We start from the raw sequence: 20,811 nt of genomic DNA, 5'->3' as shown, positions 1-20,811 counted from the left end.
CATACTTAAAGATTGAGGCTTTAAGGAGAGAATGTATAACAATCAAGGGAAGGGATGGGAACATGGACATCTACCCTACAACAATGGCATGGTGGAAACATTCCTCTGAATGGAAGGATTAAACCTAGATCTTTAACTCATACGTGCCTAAAAATTTGCTTCAGGTTTACTACAAACACAAGCGTGAACAAACAAAGCTTTATGAGTTTCAGGAGACAATTTCCAGGGTCTCTGTGCTTTGATTAAGTGACATTAACACTTATCTGACCACTGACGCATTATAATTAGCACATGAACTATAGACAGGTGAAGGAGTTGGAGTTCATATAACCAAAAATCGATTGAGATTGAGAATTAATCATAAGCTCCCATCTAAAATACAATAATGAAAGACTGCTCAACAGGAAACAGGAAAAATCCCAAAAGAAGGAACACAAATACCCAATAAGAAAAATGGAAATATTGATAGTTTCACTATCTTTCAATGAAACGCTAAGGCATTTTCACATGTCATATTAGCAAAAATTTAACCTAAGAACACTAAGTGTTGGTGAGATGTGGGCACTGCTCTTAGTACTATAAATTAGAATTTTATTGGAGAGCTTGCAATATGCTATCCCCCAGATCCACAAATGTGCCACTCCATTCAAATAGCCTAGTAAATTTGCATGTGTATCACAAGAGATGCCCGTATATTTACTGCTTCCTTGTTCAGTATTGAGAAGCCCTGAAAACTGTCTTCCATGTGTTTGTTGGTAATAGAAATGGAATGATTAGGATGAATAAAGCAAGCAGTACAGGCCTTTGCAAGATATCAAAACTGGAAGAACTTTGAACAGTGCTATTTTTATAAATACAGACAGGTGAGTAGAGGAGCAAAAATTGGTCAGGAGATACAATCTCTATTTGTTTATCTTTGAGAGGCAAGGGGACTATTATGCCTTGGGATATGTTTGAGGCAGGGTCATGCTGTACAACTAACTCTGATTGTCCTAAGTTCATTATGGACACCAACATGGCTTCAAACTTGGAGTGATCCTCATGCCTCTGCCTCCTCAGTACTGAGATTAGAGGCTGGAATCATCAAACTTTACTTATGCTGTGCTTCAGTTCTACAGTGTCTCCGAAGATTCATCTACTGAAGGAGCACCCAGCTATAGGTTATTGAGGAGTGATTGGATAGTGAAGTCATTAGAAAAGCTGCAGATTAATCGGCTGAAGAATTCATGGCTGGATGGCCTCTTAGAAGGGGGCAATCTTCTTTGAGGACAGACTTCACTGACTATTAGCCTATCAAGGATACATTTTGTCCTTGCCTACTTCTTCTCTCTTGCCACTTTCTAAGAGACATAATGCTGGAAGTTTTTCCTCTACCACACACTGCCTGCCATGATGCTCTACCTAAACACAAGACAACAGTGCTGGTACCAAGCACCCATGGTTGGAAACCTTTGAAAACTGAAACTGTGAGCCAAAAACTCTTTCCTTCATTTAAGTTGGTGTCTTCAGGTATGTTGTTGCCAAAGACAGAGTAGTAAAGGTAGTAACATAGTCACAAGAACCATAGGTTACTGCTATAAAATTATATTCTTTAGAGATATAGTTATCTGAAACTCATGAGGAATTTTCATCTTAAATAGGTCTTTTACAGATAGATGTCTTTTATAACCTTTGGCTTTTCTTTTTTTTAAAAAAACCTACTCAATAATTGTTACATAAATGGATAAATGAATTATTCATTTATTCAATATAGATTCTATTCTACGTCAGGCATTAAGAAAGCAACAGCAAACAAGGAATGGTTCACTCCACTATAATAATTCAGTCTTTTGAATGAGTGATGGGCGTGTAAACAAATACATGTTTTAATGTGAGAGGATAAATGTAACAGAAATATGATAAAAGTGTAGTCAATGTGCAAAGGAAGACTAACCAGTTCTACCTAAGGCTGCAGGAGTCCTGAAGGTCTTCAGCAAAGAAATTACAAGTAGCTTCTTTCCCCCATGGAAATGATTTAATTCTAACCAGAGCCTCACATCTGAGCCATGGTATTTGCAGTCAGGTCAGTCTTTGTGATTTTTAAACCTCTGTGCCTTAAAGGGACTTGTGTAAATAAACCTTCACAGAAGGTCATGACTTTTATCCTCAGATACAGCAAAAGGACTTAATGTGAAACAAGTAACTGGAGGCAGAAGTTTGCTGAAAGAGGTCAAGAAAAGACAGATTCAAGTTGATCCTTGAGTTCTGTCAGTCATCCCAGCTGTGAAAAGCAAGGTCAATTGCTCTGACCTTTGAGAATTTCAGTCATCCCTAGGACTATATCAGTAAGCTAGCTGCTTCCCATGCTGTGTGGCCCTCTACCTTCTAAAAGCTCAGTCTATATAAAGCTCTTGGACAAAACCTTCTTTCTTTCAGGATCATTTAAGGAATTCTTCTAACTTTGAGCTCAAATTTTTCTCCATATATTATAACATGGCTTAGTAATGTCTAAAGTCACTCTTTTTTTAAAGAGTCACACCTCTGCCAACAAGAAACCACTTAATAGTTCAATGTGGTAAATTCTAACCCATAAGCTTAGTGTCTTAGGTTCTCAGGTAAGTAATCTATACATGTTCTGAAATCAATTTTACCATTAGGCATTGTGAAGTGTAGTTCAAATTCTTTGCATGGATTGGCATTGATATTGACTACAAAACGAAATACAGAAGAGGGTAATGTTGCCATTTAGTTTATCATCTAGACCAGGGTAGTTGCTTGTCTAAACTCCAGACGTTTTACTTTTATTTAATACCTAGAGGAGTAAATAACATATAGATGCAAGATCAACTTAAGCTTGTCAATGCAAGTGATTTGGGGACTTAATCCCCTTTTGATAGAGAAACAGGTTATTTCAGTCCTTGAAAAGGCAATGGCTCTTTCTAATACTGAAGTGATCTAAATTTAAAATCAGTGAGAGGTACATACAATGTGAGATCTACATGGTCCACTCAAAAACCAAGCTAAATTGTTGGGGTTATTTCCAAGACTTTTCATTACCACCATTGCTTCTAAAAAAAACAGTAGCACAATAGCATTTTCTTTTGGAAAAATACTTCATTAACATTTTTGGTAAACTTCTGTAGTTGCAAATATTGCCAAAATTTATTAGAATCCCAAAGCCTGGCCGCTGAGGTAATGATCATAGGAGGAGAATAAATCACTGTGAATTTATACTTGGCTGAACATTCCACAGGAAGCTACTGTGCCCAAACTTCAGATGTTCCATAGGGCCTTTTTGGAATTTATTTTTACGGCTATGGTAGGCATTTATTCCCACCCACATTGAAACTGTTCCAAAACTAAAATTCTTCTGACCATATTTTGGGGGGTTCCATCACCCATCTGTTCAAGTACTAGAATAAACTCAAACTTATTTTCAGGGAAAATCTTGGCTTACTTCTCAGTACTCATTCAGCTCATCCCCCTTTAAAGTTGAAAGGGCCTCCTACTCTAACATATACAAATTCATAATTCTAATGGGAAAATATGTTATCTGAAAGACAAAGTACAAATATTAAACAGGGGAAATGTATGCAAAAATACAGCCCCCCCACACACACACCAACTGTGAGATCCACATGTCTGAAGTATGTATTTAGCTCTCATAATTCCTCTGCTAACCTGTGCAAACTTGTTCTACCAAGAACCTGCATGAAATAAGAGTAAGAAAATATCCTTGTGGTGTATGTGCATTGAGAGTATTGATCATTTTATTAACCAGCCCTTTCTCAGCCCCCATCTAAAAGTATTTTAGAGTAAATTTATCAAGGACTCAGAGCCAGCAATAATTTTGCATATTCTAAGTCAAAAATGTTGGTTGTTGTGTCTCATGTATACCAAGTTGTGACCTTTCTTGGTGCTGGCTGCCAGAAAGAGAGAAATGACATTAGATTCTCCTTATAGCATTTGGGAACCATTAATGAGCATTTTATTTTCACCCCTAAGCATCATATTATTCTGATCTTTACTGTCACTTCACTTACTTACTTATTTTTTTCCCTGACTTATATGTTACTGGGCTGCTACTGCTTTTGAGTAAGGTTCTGTGAAAAAAAGAAAAGTCTGATTTTTTTTTAAATTAAGAATTATATTTGAGATGGTATGTTTGGTGTGTGTGTGTGTGTGTGTGTGTGTGTGTGTCTGTGTGTCTGTGTGTCTGTGTGTCTGTGTGTGTGTCTGTGTGTGAATGTGGAGTCCATTTTTTCCTACCAAGTAGATCCTAAGGATTGAACTTGGGTCCTCAGACTTGGTGACAATCACCTTTACCTACTGAGCCATCTCTTGGGCCTCAGTTTCTTAAATTGTGGGTTCTAGTTCCAGATAGGACTGTGCAACTGAATGTTCAAAACATTTGTCAACTGTAAAAGAGTTCTAAATCTTCAAATGCCCAAAATGAATTAGAATAAAACCTTAATGAATGGCAGCTATTGTCAGCACTCACCCATGTTGCGTCCCACAACTTCACCACAGCCTTGGCACTTTACTTCATACCACATAGCCATTATGTAATGCCAGCAAACACTCAACTCAGGTTTGAGACAACATTTTTGTTTTGATCTGAAGTTGTTTTACTGTACACAGACCATTTGCTCTTGTTTAAACATTTATTTTTATTATTTTTAATTATGTGTACGTGTGTGAGTAAGTGAGGATATGAACATGAGTGCAGACACCTTCACAGGCTGTGTGTGCTAGATACTCCTGCAACTGGAGACACAACCAGGTGGTTGTGAGTCACCTGACAGTGCTCAGAACCACTCAGGGACTCTAGAATTGTAGTACACACTCCTAATGGCTGAACCATCTCTTTAGCCCCAAAGTAGTTTAGTCTTATAAAAATGCAATTATTTTATTGTAACAAAATAATACAGTATTTTCTTTCCATCTCTGCTCAAGATGTAAATATCAAACCAGTATATGTTTGTATTGAATTATGTTATGATATTTAACATTTATTAATTGCTGGTTTGGGACCAGCAAGTTGACTCAGGGCGTTAAGAGTACTTGCTCCCAAACCTAACAATCTGTGTTTTATACCTGGACCCCATAGGGTGGAAATGGGCAAGGACTCCTGCATTTCCACCTGCATGCTATGGCAAAAGCATGTTCCATTGTACATACATGCAATACACACACACACACACACACACACACACACACACACTCACACACACAAGTAAATGGTTCTAAAAATGTTCAAAGGATGTTTTTGTCTGCCTTGCTGATTTGAATTTCATAAAAACTAATTATTAAGTAGATTTTTGCCTGGGATTTACACAGAATTTCAACAATTCCTAAAATAGCCCTAACCTCACCATTGCCATTTTGTATTACTTATTTATGCAGAGTGGAATTCTCAGTGTTGAAATGATAAGATATGCATATCAATCTACTCTGAAAAATGTTAAAGATGCTCTGTGTCTTATGTCAAATCTTTATGTAAAAATAATAACACATACCCAGCTCATTTTAGGCAAGTTCACATTCTTCTCTCCTGAATGGTAAAATCATTACATGTATATATCAAATCAATATACATATATACTACATTTTAAAAATAAATTTATGATTATTATTAGCAAAGGTTTGATTTGTAGACTGTTGAATAAACCTATCAGATCCAGAGTCACCTAAAATGTCTCAGTGTAGAAAATTGGAAATAGTTCTACCTGAGGACCTAGCTATACCATTCCTGGGCATATATCCAATAGATGCTCCAACTTATAACAAGGACACATGCTCCACTTTGTTCATAGCAGCCTTATTTATAATAGCCAGAAGCTGGGAAGATCCCAGATGCCCTCCAACAGAGGAATGGATACAGAAAATGTAGTACATCTACACAATGGAGTACTATGCAGTGATTAAAAACGACTTCATGAAATTTGCAGGCAAATGGATGGAAATAGGAGTAAGGAGGAGGAAATAAGGATGGCACTATTGGGAACTGGAGGAGATGTGAAAGAGGTACAGGGGTCAGGAAATCAAAAAATGTGTATGTATGTATATATGTAGCACGGGGGATGAGGAACTGGGGATAGCCACTGGATGGTCTCAGACATCAGGGAAACGTGAGGCTCCCAAAACCCAATGGGGATTGATGGCTTTAGCCAAAATGTTCAGAGAGGGGGGAGAAAAAACCTCCAGTAAATAGGCATGGACCCTGGTGGAGGGATAGGGCCACCCACCCATCTCAAAATTTTAACCCAGAAATGTTCCTGTCCAAAGAAAGAAAAGAGACAAAAAATGGAGCAGAGACTGAAAGAAGGGCCCCACCTGGGGATCCTTCATGTCTGCAGATACCAAACCCAACACTGTTGCCATGGACAAAAGGCACTTGCTCACAGGAACCTAGTGTGGCAGTTCCTGAGGCGATCTGCCCAGCAACTGACCAATACAGATGTGGATGCTTAAAGCCAACCCTCAGACTGAGCTCAGGGAACCTGGTGGGCGAGCCGGCAGAAAGACTAGAGGAGCAGGGGGCATTACAACCCCACTGGAAGAACAACATGGGCTGGCCTGACTGCCCAGTTCTCCCAGAGTCTAGACCATCAACCCAGGAGTGTATCTGGAGGGATCCATGGCTCCAGATACATATGTAGCAGAGGATAGCCTTGCTTAACACCAACAAGAAGAGATGCCCTTGGTCCTGGGGTTGTTTGATGCCCCAGCATAGGGGGATGCTGGAGCAGTGGGGCGGGGCAGGATAGTGTGAGTGGGTGGGTGAGCACCCTTATACAGGCAAAGAGGAGGGGGAGGGCAGATGTGGGATGCAGGGTTGGTGGAGGGTTAATCAATCAGGAAGTGGGATATCATTTGAGATGTAAACAAATGGAGTGATTAATTTTAAAAAAACGTCTCAGTATAAATGGTCTCTATATGGAAAAGTTCAAGCAGCCGTAAAGCAAGTTTCACACACATATACACATACAAACAAAAGGAAGGCAGAGAGAAGCCTACAACACCTCTGAGGTGGATTTTCTCATCTATAAAATGAGATGAACGGGCACCATAATCTAATCTCTCTACTTCTCCCCCATCCCCTTTAGCATACTTTGTAATCCAGGCTACCCTCAAGCTTGTGACTCACCTACCTCCCCTTCCCAAGTAGTAGAATTATAGTTATGTACCACCATGCTGGATGTCCCCACTTCTAATTCATACAATTCTGGTGTTTATTTCTCAAACGCTTTCAGGTGGATTTCTCTAAACTACATTTTTTTCTTCTTAATTCAGATAGTTGTCCCAACTTTGAGTCGAACAAAATAATGAGATTCCTTGTGACATTTTCCTACTCAATCATATTTATACCCATCCCACTGATTTCCCCCTGAAGCGTCCCCTCCCTCCCCACCTTCACGTCTTTATTGAAGATCTACACGCTACATGTAAAATGAAACATGAAGTTGTTGCTAGAAGTGTGACTCGCTTCTCTTGGCAACATGACCTCCAGTCCCTTCCATTTTCCTGCAAATTACATAAATTCAGTCTTCTTCGTGCGAGGGTATGACTGCTTTGTGTATATTACCAAATCTTCTTTATATACTCATGTGTTGGTGGATGTAAAGCTGATTGCACAGTTGCCTATGGTAAGTAAAGCAGCCACCAGCATGGATGTGAATGGATCCCCTGGTTAACCTGCTGACCTTCAGGTAAATACCCAGGAGCTGGATCATATAATAATCATAGTTTTAATTTTCCGAGATGTTGATTTCCATAGCAGCTCCACTAATGTATGTTCCCATCAGCAAGTTTCTCCACATTCTTAGCAGCCTTTGTTTCTGCTAGCAGACCTTCTGACTGGGATAAGACGGAATCTCAAGTATAGGTTGACTCACATTTTCTTGATAGCTAAGGACTGGCAATACTTCATCTCTGAAAACTGTCCAATCAGCAATCATTTATTTGTTAGATTATTTGGACTTGAGTGTTCAATATCTTTAGTACTTTATATATTCTGAATCTTATTCCTTTGTCAGTCACATAGTTGGTTAGTATTTTTCTCATTCTGAAGGCAGTCTCTTCCCTACGATGAGTGTTGGCACATCAGATAAAAGCTTTTTAATTTGATGTGGTTCTAATTTGATGCCTTTTTTCTGAGATATTTCTTAATCCCTTTGAATCCAACCCTATTCTTCCATTTAATCATTGTGAAGTAATTATCATTCTACCTATACTCCTTAGAACTTCACTGTAGAACTTGCTCTTCAGAATAGGTCTGTCTAGTTTTCTTTACATAACACCCATTACAGGCAGTAGAAATTCTTTTCCAAAGCTCTAAAAACAGCATTTTGAATCACTTCCTTTAGGACAAGCTGTTATGGTCAAGCCATCTTCCTTTGTGGTCCCTCACCCTACTCCTCCACTTAACTTTATATTCACTAAAAGAAATTCACTTCTTACAAGTTGCCTTTCAAAATCAGCCATGTGCTTACTAACAGGAGCCCAGCATAGCCTTCTGAGAGGCTCAGCCAGAGCCAGACCTATTCAGATGCAGATGTATACAGCCAAACATTAGACTGAGAACCGGGACCTCAATGGGGAAGTTAGGGCAAAGATTGTAGGAGCTGAAGGGGTTTGCAACTTCATAGGAAGAACAACAATATCAACCAAACAGACACCCCAATGCTCCTAGGGACTAAACCACCAACCAAAGTGTACATGTGGAGGAACCTATGGCTCCAGCTGGATATGTAGCAGAGGTCGGCCTTATCTGGCATCACTGAGAGGGGAACCCTTGGTCCCATGGAGGCTTGATGACAAAGGATAGGAGAATGCTAGGCAGCTGAGGTGGGAGTGGGTGGTTAGGTGGAGGAACAACCTCATAGAGGCAGGGGGAGGAAGGAGGGGATAGGGGGCTTGTGAAGGCAAAACTGGGAAGGGGGATAATACTTGAAATATAAATAAATAAAATAAGGGGTTGGGGATTTAGCTCAGTGGTAGAGCACTTGCCTAGGAAGCGCAAGGCCCTGGGTTCGGTCCCCAGCTCCGAAAAAAAGAACCAAAATAAATAAATAAATAAATAAATAAATAAATAAATAAATAAATAAATAACTTCTGGCATCAGTCAAACTACCTCACATCTCTGTGTCTCTGTTTACTCATCAGTGAAATATGGGAAAGGTGATGGAAGGAATAAACGAATTAGGTCAAGTTACCTGTCACCTAGAAGCAGTTAATGTAAGTTACCATTAATTCCTTACTAGCCAAAAGCCATAAATGTTAAGGATTAAAAAGATCCACAGTGTGTTGATCTATAACAGTTTATATTACAAATAAAATTGCAGCAAGTTTCTTTATAAATACCCCTTTATTTTCATTTTGGACAGTAGCAACTATGTCAGTATAAAATATAGAATTATGTTGAAGCTACTTCAACTTACATTCCAATGTTATCCCCGAAAATTAAAGTCCCACAAGCCACCAGTAACTTGAAGTACTCATGAAAATATATGCAGCTATCTTATAATTTCACCACCTTCATATTAAATATTTGCATTGGAGATTAAATTAAACATAAAACAACTGGAAAAGATCATATGAGATTGCTAAGATATTCTGATGTTTTGCCATGGCTTTATCAATGGTAGAATACTTGGCTGGCCTGTAACTCTCCAATAAAGATATTCTGTGGAAGTATATAAATTAATATGGTTGAAGTAGCCTTTTGGAAAATTAGTTCACAATTTTATGATCAACTGAATGAATGACATTTGTTTGGAAATCAACCACAAAATATCAGGCCACAAAATAATGTAAGCTATGATGGTGGTGGTATGTCTCATGATCTACACTTCATGATTGATGTTATAATATCAGACAGAAACAATATAATTAGAAAAGAGCTAACCTAATTCATTAGGCAAAAATAACTCCAGCACTTTGACTATCCCATCTCCAAATCTGCTCATCTTGCCTTTCCTCAGAAATATTGAAGTAGCTATTTATGCTCAGTAGAAGTGATTCTTCACTTTATTTTAGACTAAGGCTAAAGTGTTGGTTTTATGTGCCAACTTTTAGAAACAATTCTAAAATTTACATCATGAAATGTGAATTGTGTGCCCACAGAGTGTTGCTGAAATCTCCTGAGGGAAGTGAATACCCACCCACGCCAGATGGAGACTGGATCCCTCATTCTCACTGTAACATACCTACCAGAATATACTTGCTTCTGGACTAACTTTGGCCTCCTCAATTGATTTAGAAGCTAATTTCTCAGTGACGTCACTTTTTATTCTTGTTCCTTCATTAAATCACTTCAAACCGTTACATCATCCAGACGTAATACTTCTGGAAGCCGGATGGACTAATTGCACACACAACAGGCAGCAAACCCCTGACCAGTGGAAGCTGTCTCGGGGACATTCCCTAACTCTTCACCGTCTTTCCATTGAAAATCTCTTGGGTAGGGGACAAGCTCACATTTTTACTGTTTTCTCTTTTTGAAAAAATAATTACTTTGTTTACATTCAAATGTTGTCCTCCTTCAGAATCCCTGCACAAATCCCTCACCCCAACCTTCCCTGCTTTTGCCTCTAAGAGGATGATCCACCACCCACCCACTCGCTCACTACCTCATCTCTCTAGTATCTGCCTACTCTGGGGCATCAAACCTCCACAGGGCCAAGCTCGTCTCCTCCCACTGAGGCTAGAAAAGGTAGTCCTTTGTTATATATGTAGCAGGAGCCACGGATTGGTCCATGTGTACTCTTTGGTTGTTGGTTTAGACCTTGGTAGATCTGAGGGGTCCAGTTAGTTGATACTGTTGTTCTTCCTATGGGGTTACAATACACTTCAGCTCTTTCAATCCTTCCCCAATAACTTCCATAGAGGTCCCTGGGCTCAGTCCAATGGTTGACTATGGGTATCTGCATCTGTCTTAGTCAGGTGCAGGCAGAGCCTTTCAGAGGACAGCCATACCAGGCTCCTGTCTGCAAGCGCATCTTGGCATCGGCACTCATGTCCAGGTTTATTGTCTGCAGAGGGAAAGGATTCCAAGGTAGAACGGTCTCTGGTTGCCCTTGGTTCAGTCTCTGTGCCACTTTTTGTTTCTGCATTTCCTTTAGAGGAAAACAATTCTGGGTTAAAAATTGTGAGATGGCTGGGTGGCCCCAATCCCTCAACTGGGTGCCATGTCTATCTACTGGAGGTGGTCTCTTCAGGTTCTATCTCCCCACTGTTGGACATTTTGGCTAACATCACCCCGATTGGGTCCTAGGAGCCTCTCGCAATCCTGGTGACTGGGACTTTTTAGTGGTTTCCCATGTTCCCCACCATACACTAATACATATTTCTACTTATTCTTCTGGTCCTCTATGTTTCTCTCTTATCTCACACCATAACTGATCCTGCCACCTTTTTTTCCTTCCTCCTCTCCTCTCCCAGCTAGGTCCTTCCCTCTAGCTCCCATGATTATTTTGTTTGGCCATTTTAACTGGGATAGAAGCTTCCACACTTTGGTCCTCCTTCTTATTAAGTTCCATATGGTCTGTGGAGTTGTATCATGGGTATCTTGAGCTTTTTGGCTAATATCCAATGTTCAGTGAGTACATATCATGTATGTACTTTTGGGTCTGGGTTAACTCACTCAGGATGATATTTTCTAGTTCTATCCATTTGCCTGAAGATTTCATGAGGTCCTCCTTTTTAAAAGCTAAGTAGTATTTCATTGTGTAAATGTATCATGTTTTCTATATCCAGTCTTCTGTTAAGGGACATCTGGATTGTTTCCAGATTCTGGCTATTATAAATAAGGCTGCTATGAACATAGTGGAGCATGTGTCATTGCTATCTGTTAGAGCATATTTTGGGTACATGCCCAGGAGTGGTATAGCTGGGTTTTCAGGTAGATCTTCCAATTTCTGAAAACTGCCAGATTGATTTTCAAAGTGATTGTACCAGCTTGCAGTCACACCAGAAATGGAGGACTGTGACTCTTTCTCCATATCCTGCCAGCATCTGCTGTCACCCAAGTTTTTGATCTTAGTCATTCTGATTGGTGTAAGGTGGATCATAGGGTTGTTTTTATTTGCATTTCCCTGATGACCAAGGATGATGAACATTCCTTTGGGTACTACTGAGCTGTTCAAGATCCTTCAGTTGAGAATTCTCTGCCTACCATTGTACCTCATTTTTTTATTTGGTTATTTGGTTTTCTGGAATCTAACTTCTTGAGTTCTTTGGCAGTGCCCTTTGCCTTACAGAAGTTTTCAGTTTCATGAGTTCCCATTTGTCAATTGTTGATCTTAGAGCCTTTTCCCCTATGGCGATGTATTTGAACCTATTTCTTACTTTTTCTTCTATTACTTTCAGTGTATCTGGTTTTATTTGGAGTTCCTTGATCCACTTGGACTTGAGCTTTGTACAATGAGATAAAATTGGATCAATTTGCATTCTTCTACATGCAGAACACCAGTTAGACCAGCACCATTTGTTAAAGATGCTTTTTTTCCATTGTATGTTTTTGAATACTTTATTAAAGATCAAGTGACAAACGTGTGTGTTTTATTTCTGGGTGATCAATTCTATTCCACTGATCTACCGGTCTATCTCTATATCAATACTATGTGGGTTTTTCACTACTGCTATATAATGTAGCTTGAGGTCAAGAAGGGTAATTTGCCAGAATTTCCTTTATTGTTGAGAGTTGTTTTTGCTATCCTGAGTTTTTGTAATTCCATGTGAAGTTAAGAATTGCTCTTTCTATCTCTGTGAAGAACTGTGTTGGCATTTTTGATGTTGATGGCATTGAATCTGTAGATTGCTTCTGGTAAATGGCCATTTTTACTTTGTTAATATTGCTGATCCATGAGCACAGGAGATCTTTCCATCTTCTAAGGTCTTCTTTGATTCCTTTCTTCAGAAACTTGAAGTTCTTGTCATATAGATCTTTCACTTGCTTGATTATTTTATATTATTCATGCCTGTTGTGAAGGGTGTTGTTTCCCTAATTTCTTTCTCAGCATGTTTATACTTTGTATAATGAAAGCTACTGATTTTGAGGCAATTTTATATCAGTTCACTTTGCTGAAGTTGTTTATCAGCTATAGGAGTTCTCTGGTAGAATTTTTGGAGTGCCTTGTGTATACTATCATATCATCTGTAAATTGTAATACCTTGACTTCTCCTTTTCAATTTGTATCCCTATTGCCTCCTTTTGTTGTCTAATTGCTCTAGCTAGAACTTCAAGTACTAAATTGAATAAATAGGGAAAGAGTTGGCACCCTTCTCTTGTCCCTGATTTTAGTAGGATTGCTTCGAGTTTCCATTTAATTTGTTGCTGGCTGTTGTTTTGCTGTGTGTTGCTTTTATTGTGTTTAGATATGTGCCTTGAATTCCTGATCTCTCCAAGTTTTTTAACATGAGGGCATGGTGTATTTTGTCAAATGCTTTTTCAGCATCAAATAAGATGATTATATGATTCTTTTGAGTTTGTTTATATGGTGGATTATATAAATGGATTTTTGTATATTGAACAATCTCTATATCCCTGGGATGAAGCCTACTTGATTGTGTTGAATGATCATTTTGATGCTTTCTTGGATTAAGTTTGTGAGAATTATATTGACTATTTTTGTCTAGCAGGAAATATTCTAAAAGAATCCTGCGCCACCACCGGCAAGGCAACAGCAGGCAGAATGGCCTCTTCTCCACCAGCAGATGGTCTAACCCGGGCTCTGAAATCTCTTCACCCAGTTTCCTAAGTTGCTGTGGCAGGTCACTGCTACACCAGCCCCATGCTTCCAAATTCCCTTGACTAGTTGAGGTGCACTTCTCACAAACCCACCCTTTGTTGCTGTACCTTTCTCTTTCTGGAACCCAGTTGAGTCACCACATGAAGGAAAACACCACACAAACTTAGTTTAGATTCAACAGGTAACACAATTGCTGGGCATAGCAACTGGCATCCTAATCTGTAAGCCATTCTAAGTTATAAATCCTCTGGTAAAGAATCCCAGTAGATCTACCACCTGAACCAGGAGCCTTCACTACCTACATTTGGCCTCCATCTCATCCCCCTGTCCCAAAAGCAAGTATTCTCCTCCTCCCCTCTTCCTCTCTCAGACCTGGAAGTCTTGCCAACTCGCCCAGTGATTGGTTCCTTGAAATCTTTATTCATTAGGAGAAGGTTCTGCCACATTTTGGCATAGATATTCATAAGCAAAATTGGTCTGAAGTTCTTCTTTGTTGGGTCTTTGTGTAGTTTAGATATAAGTGTGACTGTGGCTTCATAGAATGAATTAGGTAGTGAACCTTCTGTTTCTATTTTGTGGAATAGTTTGAGGAGCATTGGCATGAGGTCTTCTTTGAATGTCCAATAGAGTTCTGCACTATTACCACCTGGTCCTGGGTTTATTTTGGTTGGGAGACTTTTAATGACTCTATTTTCCTAGGAGTTATGGGATTGTTTAATTTTCCTGATCCTGAATTAACTTTGGTATGTGGTATCTTTCTAGAAAAGCATCCATTTCATCTAGATTTTCCACTTGAGTCTAGGATTTTGTACTAAGATTTGATGATTTTTTTTTTAATTTTCTTAGTTCTTGTCATTATGTATCCCTTTTCATTTCTGATTTTGTTACTATCTCTGTGCCCATTCGTTAGTTTAGCTAATGGTTTATCTATCTTGTAGATTTTCTAAAAGAACCAGCTCTTAGTTTTGTTGATTCCTTGTATAGCTCTCTTTGTTTCTAACTGGTTGATTTCAGCCCTGAGTTTGATTATTTCCTGCCGTCTATTCTTCTTGGGTATGTTTGCTTATTTTTGTTCTAGAACTTTCAGTTGTGCAGTTAAGTTGCTAGTGAGGATCTCTTCAATTTCTTTATGAAGGCACTTAGTGCTATGAATCTTCCTATTATCAATGCTTTTATTGTGCCCCATAAATTTGGGTATGCTGTGTCTTCATTTTCATTAAATCTAGAAAGTATTTCTTCTCTGACCAAGTTATTTAGCAGAGAACTGTTCTGTTTCCATGAGTATATGAGCTTCCTGTTGTTGTTTTTGTTATTGAAGATCAGCCTGAATCTTTGGTGATCTGAATGCAATGGGCTTATATCAATCTTCTTGTATCTGTTGAGGCGGGTGTGTGTGTGTGTGTGTGTGTGTGTGTGTGTGTGTGTGTGTGTGTGTGTGTGTGTGTGTGTGATTATATGGTCAGTTTGGGAGAAGGTAATATGAGGTGCTGAGAAGAAGGTATATTCTTTTGTTTTAGAGTAAATGTTCTGTAGATATTTGTTAAAAGCATTTGGTCCATAAATTTTGTTAGTTTCACAGTGTTTCTGTTTAGCTTCTGTTTCCATGATCTGTCCATTGATGAGAGTGGGGTGTTGAAGTTCCCCACTATTATTGTGTGAAGTTCAATGAGTATTTTGAGTTTTAGTAAAGTTTCTTTGGCAAATTTGGGTTCTCTTGCATTAGGGACATAGATGTTCAGAATTGAGAGTTCATCTTGATGGGTTTTTCCTTTGATGAGTATGAAATGCCCCATCTCTTTTTTATAACTTTTGGTTGAAAGTCTATTTTCTTGAATATTAGAATGCCTACTCCAGCTTGTTTCTGGAAACCATTTTCTTGGAAAACTATTTGACAGTGTTTTACTCTGAGGTAGTATCTGTCTTTGTAACTGGTGTGTATTTCCTGTATGCAGCAAAATTTTGGGTCCTATTTGCGTATCCATTTTGTTACCCTATGCCTTCTTATTGGGGAATTGAGTCCTTTGATGTTGAGAGATATTAGAGACCAATGATTGCTTTTTCCTGTTATTTTTGTTGTTAGAGATGGTATTATGTTTGTATGGTTCTCTTCTTTTGGGATTGTTGTACCATGATTAATTTCTTGGTTTTCTTGAGTGTAGATATGCTCTTTGTGTTGGAGTTTTCCTTCTATTATCTTTTGTAGGGCTTGATTATAGAAAGATATTGTTTAAATTTAGTTTTGTCATGAACTATTTTGGTTTCTCCATCTATGCTGATTGAGAGTTTTGCTGGGTATAGTAGTCTGGGATGGCATTTGTATTCTCTTTATGGGTCTGCATGACATCTGTCCAGAATCTTCTGCCCTTTAGAGTTTTGTTGAGAAGTCTGGTATAATTCTGATAGGTCTGTCCTTATTATTTGGCTTTTTTCCCTTACCACTTTTAATATTCTTTCTTTGTTCTGTGTACTTAGTATCATATTATGTAATGGGAGGATTTTTTCAGGTCCAATCTATTTGGTGTTTTGCAGACTTCTTGTACATTTATGACCATCTTTTTCTTTAGGGTAGAGAAGTTTTCTTCTATGATTTTGCTGAAGATATTTTCTGGTCTTCGAATTAAGGATCTTCACTCTCTTCTATTCCTATTATTTTTAGGTTTAGATTTTTCATTGTGTCCTGAACTTCCTGAATGTTTTGGGTTAAGAGAATTTTGCATCTTGTATTTTGTTTGACTGTTGTGTCAATACCTTCTATGATATCTTCTATGCCTGAGATCCTCTCTTCTCTCCCTTGTATTCTGTTGGTGATTCTTGCATCAGTAACTCCAGATCTCTTTCCTAGGTTTTCCATCTTCAGGGTTGCCTCCATTATGATTTCTTTATTGTTTCTATTTCATTTTATAGGTCCTGGATAGTTTTGTTCAATTCCTTCATCTGTTTGTTTGTTTTCCTATATTTCTTTACAGGATTTGTGTGTTTCCTTGTTAAGGGCTTCTACCTGTTTCCCTATGTCCTCCTGTATTTCTTTAACGGCATTATTTATGTCCTCCTTAAAGTCCTCTATCATCTTCATGAGATGAGATTTTAGGTCAGACTATTGCTTTTCAGGAGTTTTAGGGTATAGGGCTTGCTATAGTGGGAGAATTAGGGTTCTGATGGTGCCAAGTAGCATTGGTTTCTATTACTTATGTTCTTGATCCTCGGTAACTGGTTATCTATGGTGTTGACCAGACTTATTGACTCTGATTGGAGCTTGACTCTCCTTGTTTGCAGATAGATTTCTGTGATCTGGGTTAGAGCAGGCCTTCTGGGAGGCAAACAGTGTTGTCTCTGTTTAGGGGAGAGCCTTCTGTGTCCCTAGTCAGGTAGCCTCCTGTGACCCCCATTAGGCAGATCTCCTGTGACCCTGGTTATGGCAGACCTTCTGGGAATCAGGCTGTCTCTGTGTGTGGGATGTGGGCTGGAGCACCTGATCTTCCCTAGGCAGAGTTGCAGACCAGGAGCAAGATGTGTCTCTGGAAGGGCAGATAGGTCCTGAGTCTGCTGGATTCTGTGGGGGTCCCAGCTGTCAGCTCATTTTTTTTTCTTTTTTTTTTCCGGGGCTGGGGACCGAACCCAGGACCTTGAGCTTCCTAGGTAAGCGCTCTACCACTGAGCCAAATCCCCAACCCCTGTCAGCTCATTTTATGTGATATTTTTAACTAACTATATATGCTGTCTAACTGTTATATAGATTTATTTCCTTAATTTCTCAACAGAATCTAAAAAGAGGTCAATCTTTGCTCTAGGGTTTCTAAAAATGGTCCAGTTACCTTACTTTTTTTCTCTAACCAACAAAATATTTTTCTTGGTTTACTTCAGAATATTTAATTACTTCAGCAAGCATAATTCTTGGAAGTCATCTAATCATTGCTCATATTTTTCCAAGAGGTATCTGGTCACATTGGAGGCACCTCTCTAGGGAACAGATTACTCTTGTGGGACCATTTGATCTGCAATCCTTTGTTGGAATTATAGCCAGCCAGAAAAAATATTGTCTTCAATAACACGTAATGAAGTTTTGGATTTTTTTTACCACTGCTATTCTAGCCTTTTCTAGGCTACATTAAAATCAGAGAATTGTCTTATGAGGTTAATATATCATCCATCCATTTGTAGTACCCTCCTTTTTATGGCCTTTCATTTTCTCCTCCCTAAAGCATCAACCAGCAAACCTGCACAGAATATTCCAAGTGCCTGAAGCAAAAAGCATTTTTCACCTTACTTCAGCTAATATAAAACATTTCTATTTTCAATCCATTCACTTGAAAATTGTTTAGAGTTTATCCTATCCTGAATGCTAGGTATGCAGCTGTAACCAGATCAGCAAACTTCTGTGTAGTATTCAACCCAGTGGGATGGTGAAGAACAATAAACAAGAGTGAACTCAACATGGCAGGTAGCAAGAGAACCTACAGAGGAAAACCAAACAAGTCAGAGGGAAAGTCTAAACAGAGAGTGTTGCAGATGTGGGATAGGTGTTATTCTGTGTTCAGTTAAAACTTCCAGTAAACACTGCACAAAGTGCTTGTTGGAGACATTTACTCTGCCATCTAATACTTAACTTGAATCTTCCATGTTCTTTAAAAGATGTGTGACTCTTCTGCTTAGCCATTGCTGCACAACAAATTTTCCCAACACTGTTGCTTTATACAGTAGCCATTTATCCCACTCATGAGTCTGAGACTCATGAATTCTGACAGAATAAGGAAAAAGAGTTCTTCTGTGTACCATGATGTCTGTAGCTTTAGCTGAGTGATTCCAACAGCCAGCAACTGTAGCTATCACAACTGATACTTTTAGAGTATCAATCTTTCTACACACCACTCCTCTGCTTGGCTGCATTGGTCTTTCTCCCAATATGACAAGCTCAAGGTCATCAGGGTTTTTACACAGTGTTGTGGGTTGTTATCTATATGCAGGTGAAGGCACAAGATAAAGCAAGGCCTGTGATTGGTCAGTGAAAAAGTAAGGCAGGCACAAGGTTTGGAGAGAGGAGAAAGGGGAAGCAGAACCACGATAGAGGAGGAGAACAATGATCCAGATCTGTGTGGCCTTAAAGGGCCACAGGTAGTTATGAATATTTCATAAGGGATGAATTTTTAAGACAATTTGTCTTATTTAGATGGGCAGGTTATATCAATTGCTTCAGAGTGTTGGTATTCTGTCTAAGCTCCACTTCCAAAGTTACCTAATAATAGCCAGATAAGCTCCACCCTCACAGTTACCTGACAATATCCAGGTATGCTCCGCCCCACAGTTATCTGGTAACAGCCAGCTGTGCCTGGCACTGTAAAAGGGGCTGCTTGCCCCCTCCTCTCTCTCTCTCTCTCTCTCTCTCTCTCTCTCTCTCTCTCTCTCTCTCTTCTCTTGCTCCCTGCTCCTCCCCTCTTCCCTTTTGTCTCTTCTCTCTCCATTCCCCTCCCCACTTCCCTCCAAACGCTCATGGCCAGCTTCTATTCCTCTCCTCTTTTACTCTTCTTCTCTCATTAAACCTTTTCATATGGAACCATGTTGGCCCATTGTGCTTTGTCAGGACATGAGCTGTGATTTCTACCCCAACACGGCGTTTATTGTGTGGATGTTTTGTGGGGTGAGGATTTACTGATATAAATTGATTGATAAGTTACAACCTTATTGAGTTTTGATTTTAATTGGTTATTAGGAGTTGTGGCTATAAACACAGGGGGCAGAAGCTGGGAATGTGAGCAGAGTCCTCAGCAAGAGAGTAGCAAGAAGGGCAGTGCTGCCTGGCTCTGAGAGTTGCCAGCAGCAGTGTGGGTTGGAGATTGGGAGCTTAGTTGAGATGCTTTGCTGATTGAAATGAAAATACCCTGCAGACGACATGTGGTCTGCCAGAGCCAGCAGTAGTATGGGATAGTGAATTCTTTTTTATTATTTACCACAACACAGGTGTCTCTGGGCTTCAAGTACAAGAATTCCAAGACACAAGAAGTAGAAATCACCATACTTTGCAGTCTGAACATACAAATTAGCAAAGTTTCACTTCTACCATATTTTATTAGTACAAGTTCAAGTCAAGAATATCTCTTCCATAAAAGAATATCAAAGAATGTGTGGGCATCTTTACTCTACCACATGGTCTTGGACAAAATCCATTATTTCATTTTATCTTCACTGTCTGAGCTCTTAACATGAATAACAGGCTCTAACTTCAAGTTTTGTAAGAATAAATTAGTAAAAGTCAAGTGTTTGAGAGATGACAAGGACTCAATATGTATTATTTACTTTGTCATGTTTTTCTTTGTGGAACCAGGTATTAAACCTAGAGTCTCATACAATTTAAGCAAGTGTTCTACCCATTCAGTCAATTTTATTCTTTTAAAGCAATGCCTTTGGAATGTCCTCTCATGGTGATTTAAAACAGTTGTAGGTGGACTGGAGCTTAGTCATATATAATAACATAAGAGTCTAGCTTCTTATGACCAGTTTTTCAGTGTACCCTGCCATCCAAGTTCCCTATGCTTAAAATATGCTGGCAATGCTCCAACTGCTTGTATTGTCTACCCCAAGAATGCATTGTTGACCAGTTAGAAATGGGAGCGATATTGCTTGGTTATTCAAGATAGTATTCATATTTTGGTTATAGAATGGAACCTATAAAAACAAGGCATTATAGGAAATATAGATTTCCATGGGTCCAAATAACGCTTTCAGGACAACTAAACAACCAAGGATACTGAAAAATGCAACACCAGCCCTGGGGAACATGGCTGGTGGTCCGGTAGCCTTCCCCTGGATGAAACCAGGACTTTAGCCAGGATGATTCTTCTTCCTTTCAGCTTCTCAGTTGAACAGTCCAGAATGTCTTTGAGGTGCCAGTCCCAATTAGACAAGCCATTCCTGACTGCCACTGACCCTTCAGAGTCTCTTTGATACCAGTTCTGGCTGCAAGGGAGTGTCACGCCTGTCCTTGATGAGCATGTGAGGAAGAAACAGTTTCTTCTTATTGTTTCAGTGATGTCACCTCCCCTTGTGTTTTCTCTGTAAAAGATCCTGTAATGTACTTTATCAGTTC

Source organism: Rattus norvegicus, chromosome 9, assembly GCF_021556685.1.
Source record: "Rattus norvegicus strain SHRSP/BbbUtx chromosome 9, alternate assembly SHRSP_T2T, whole genome shotgun sequence".
NCBI lineage: Eukaryota > Metazoa > Chordata > Mammalia > Rodentia > Muridae > Rattus > Rattus norvegicus.
Note: the sequence above shows the minus strand (reverse complement) of the source record.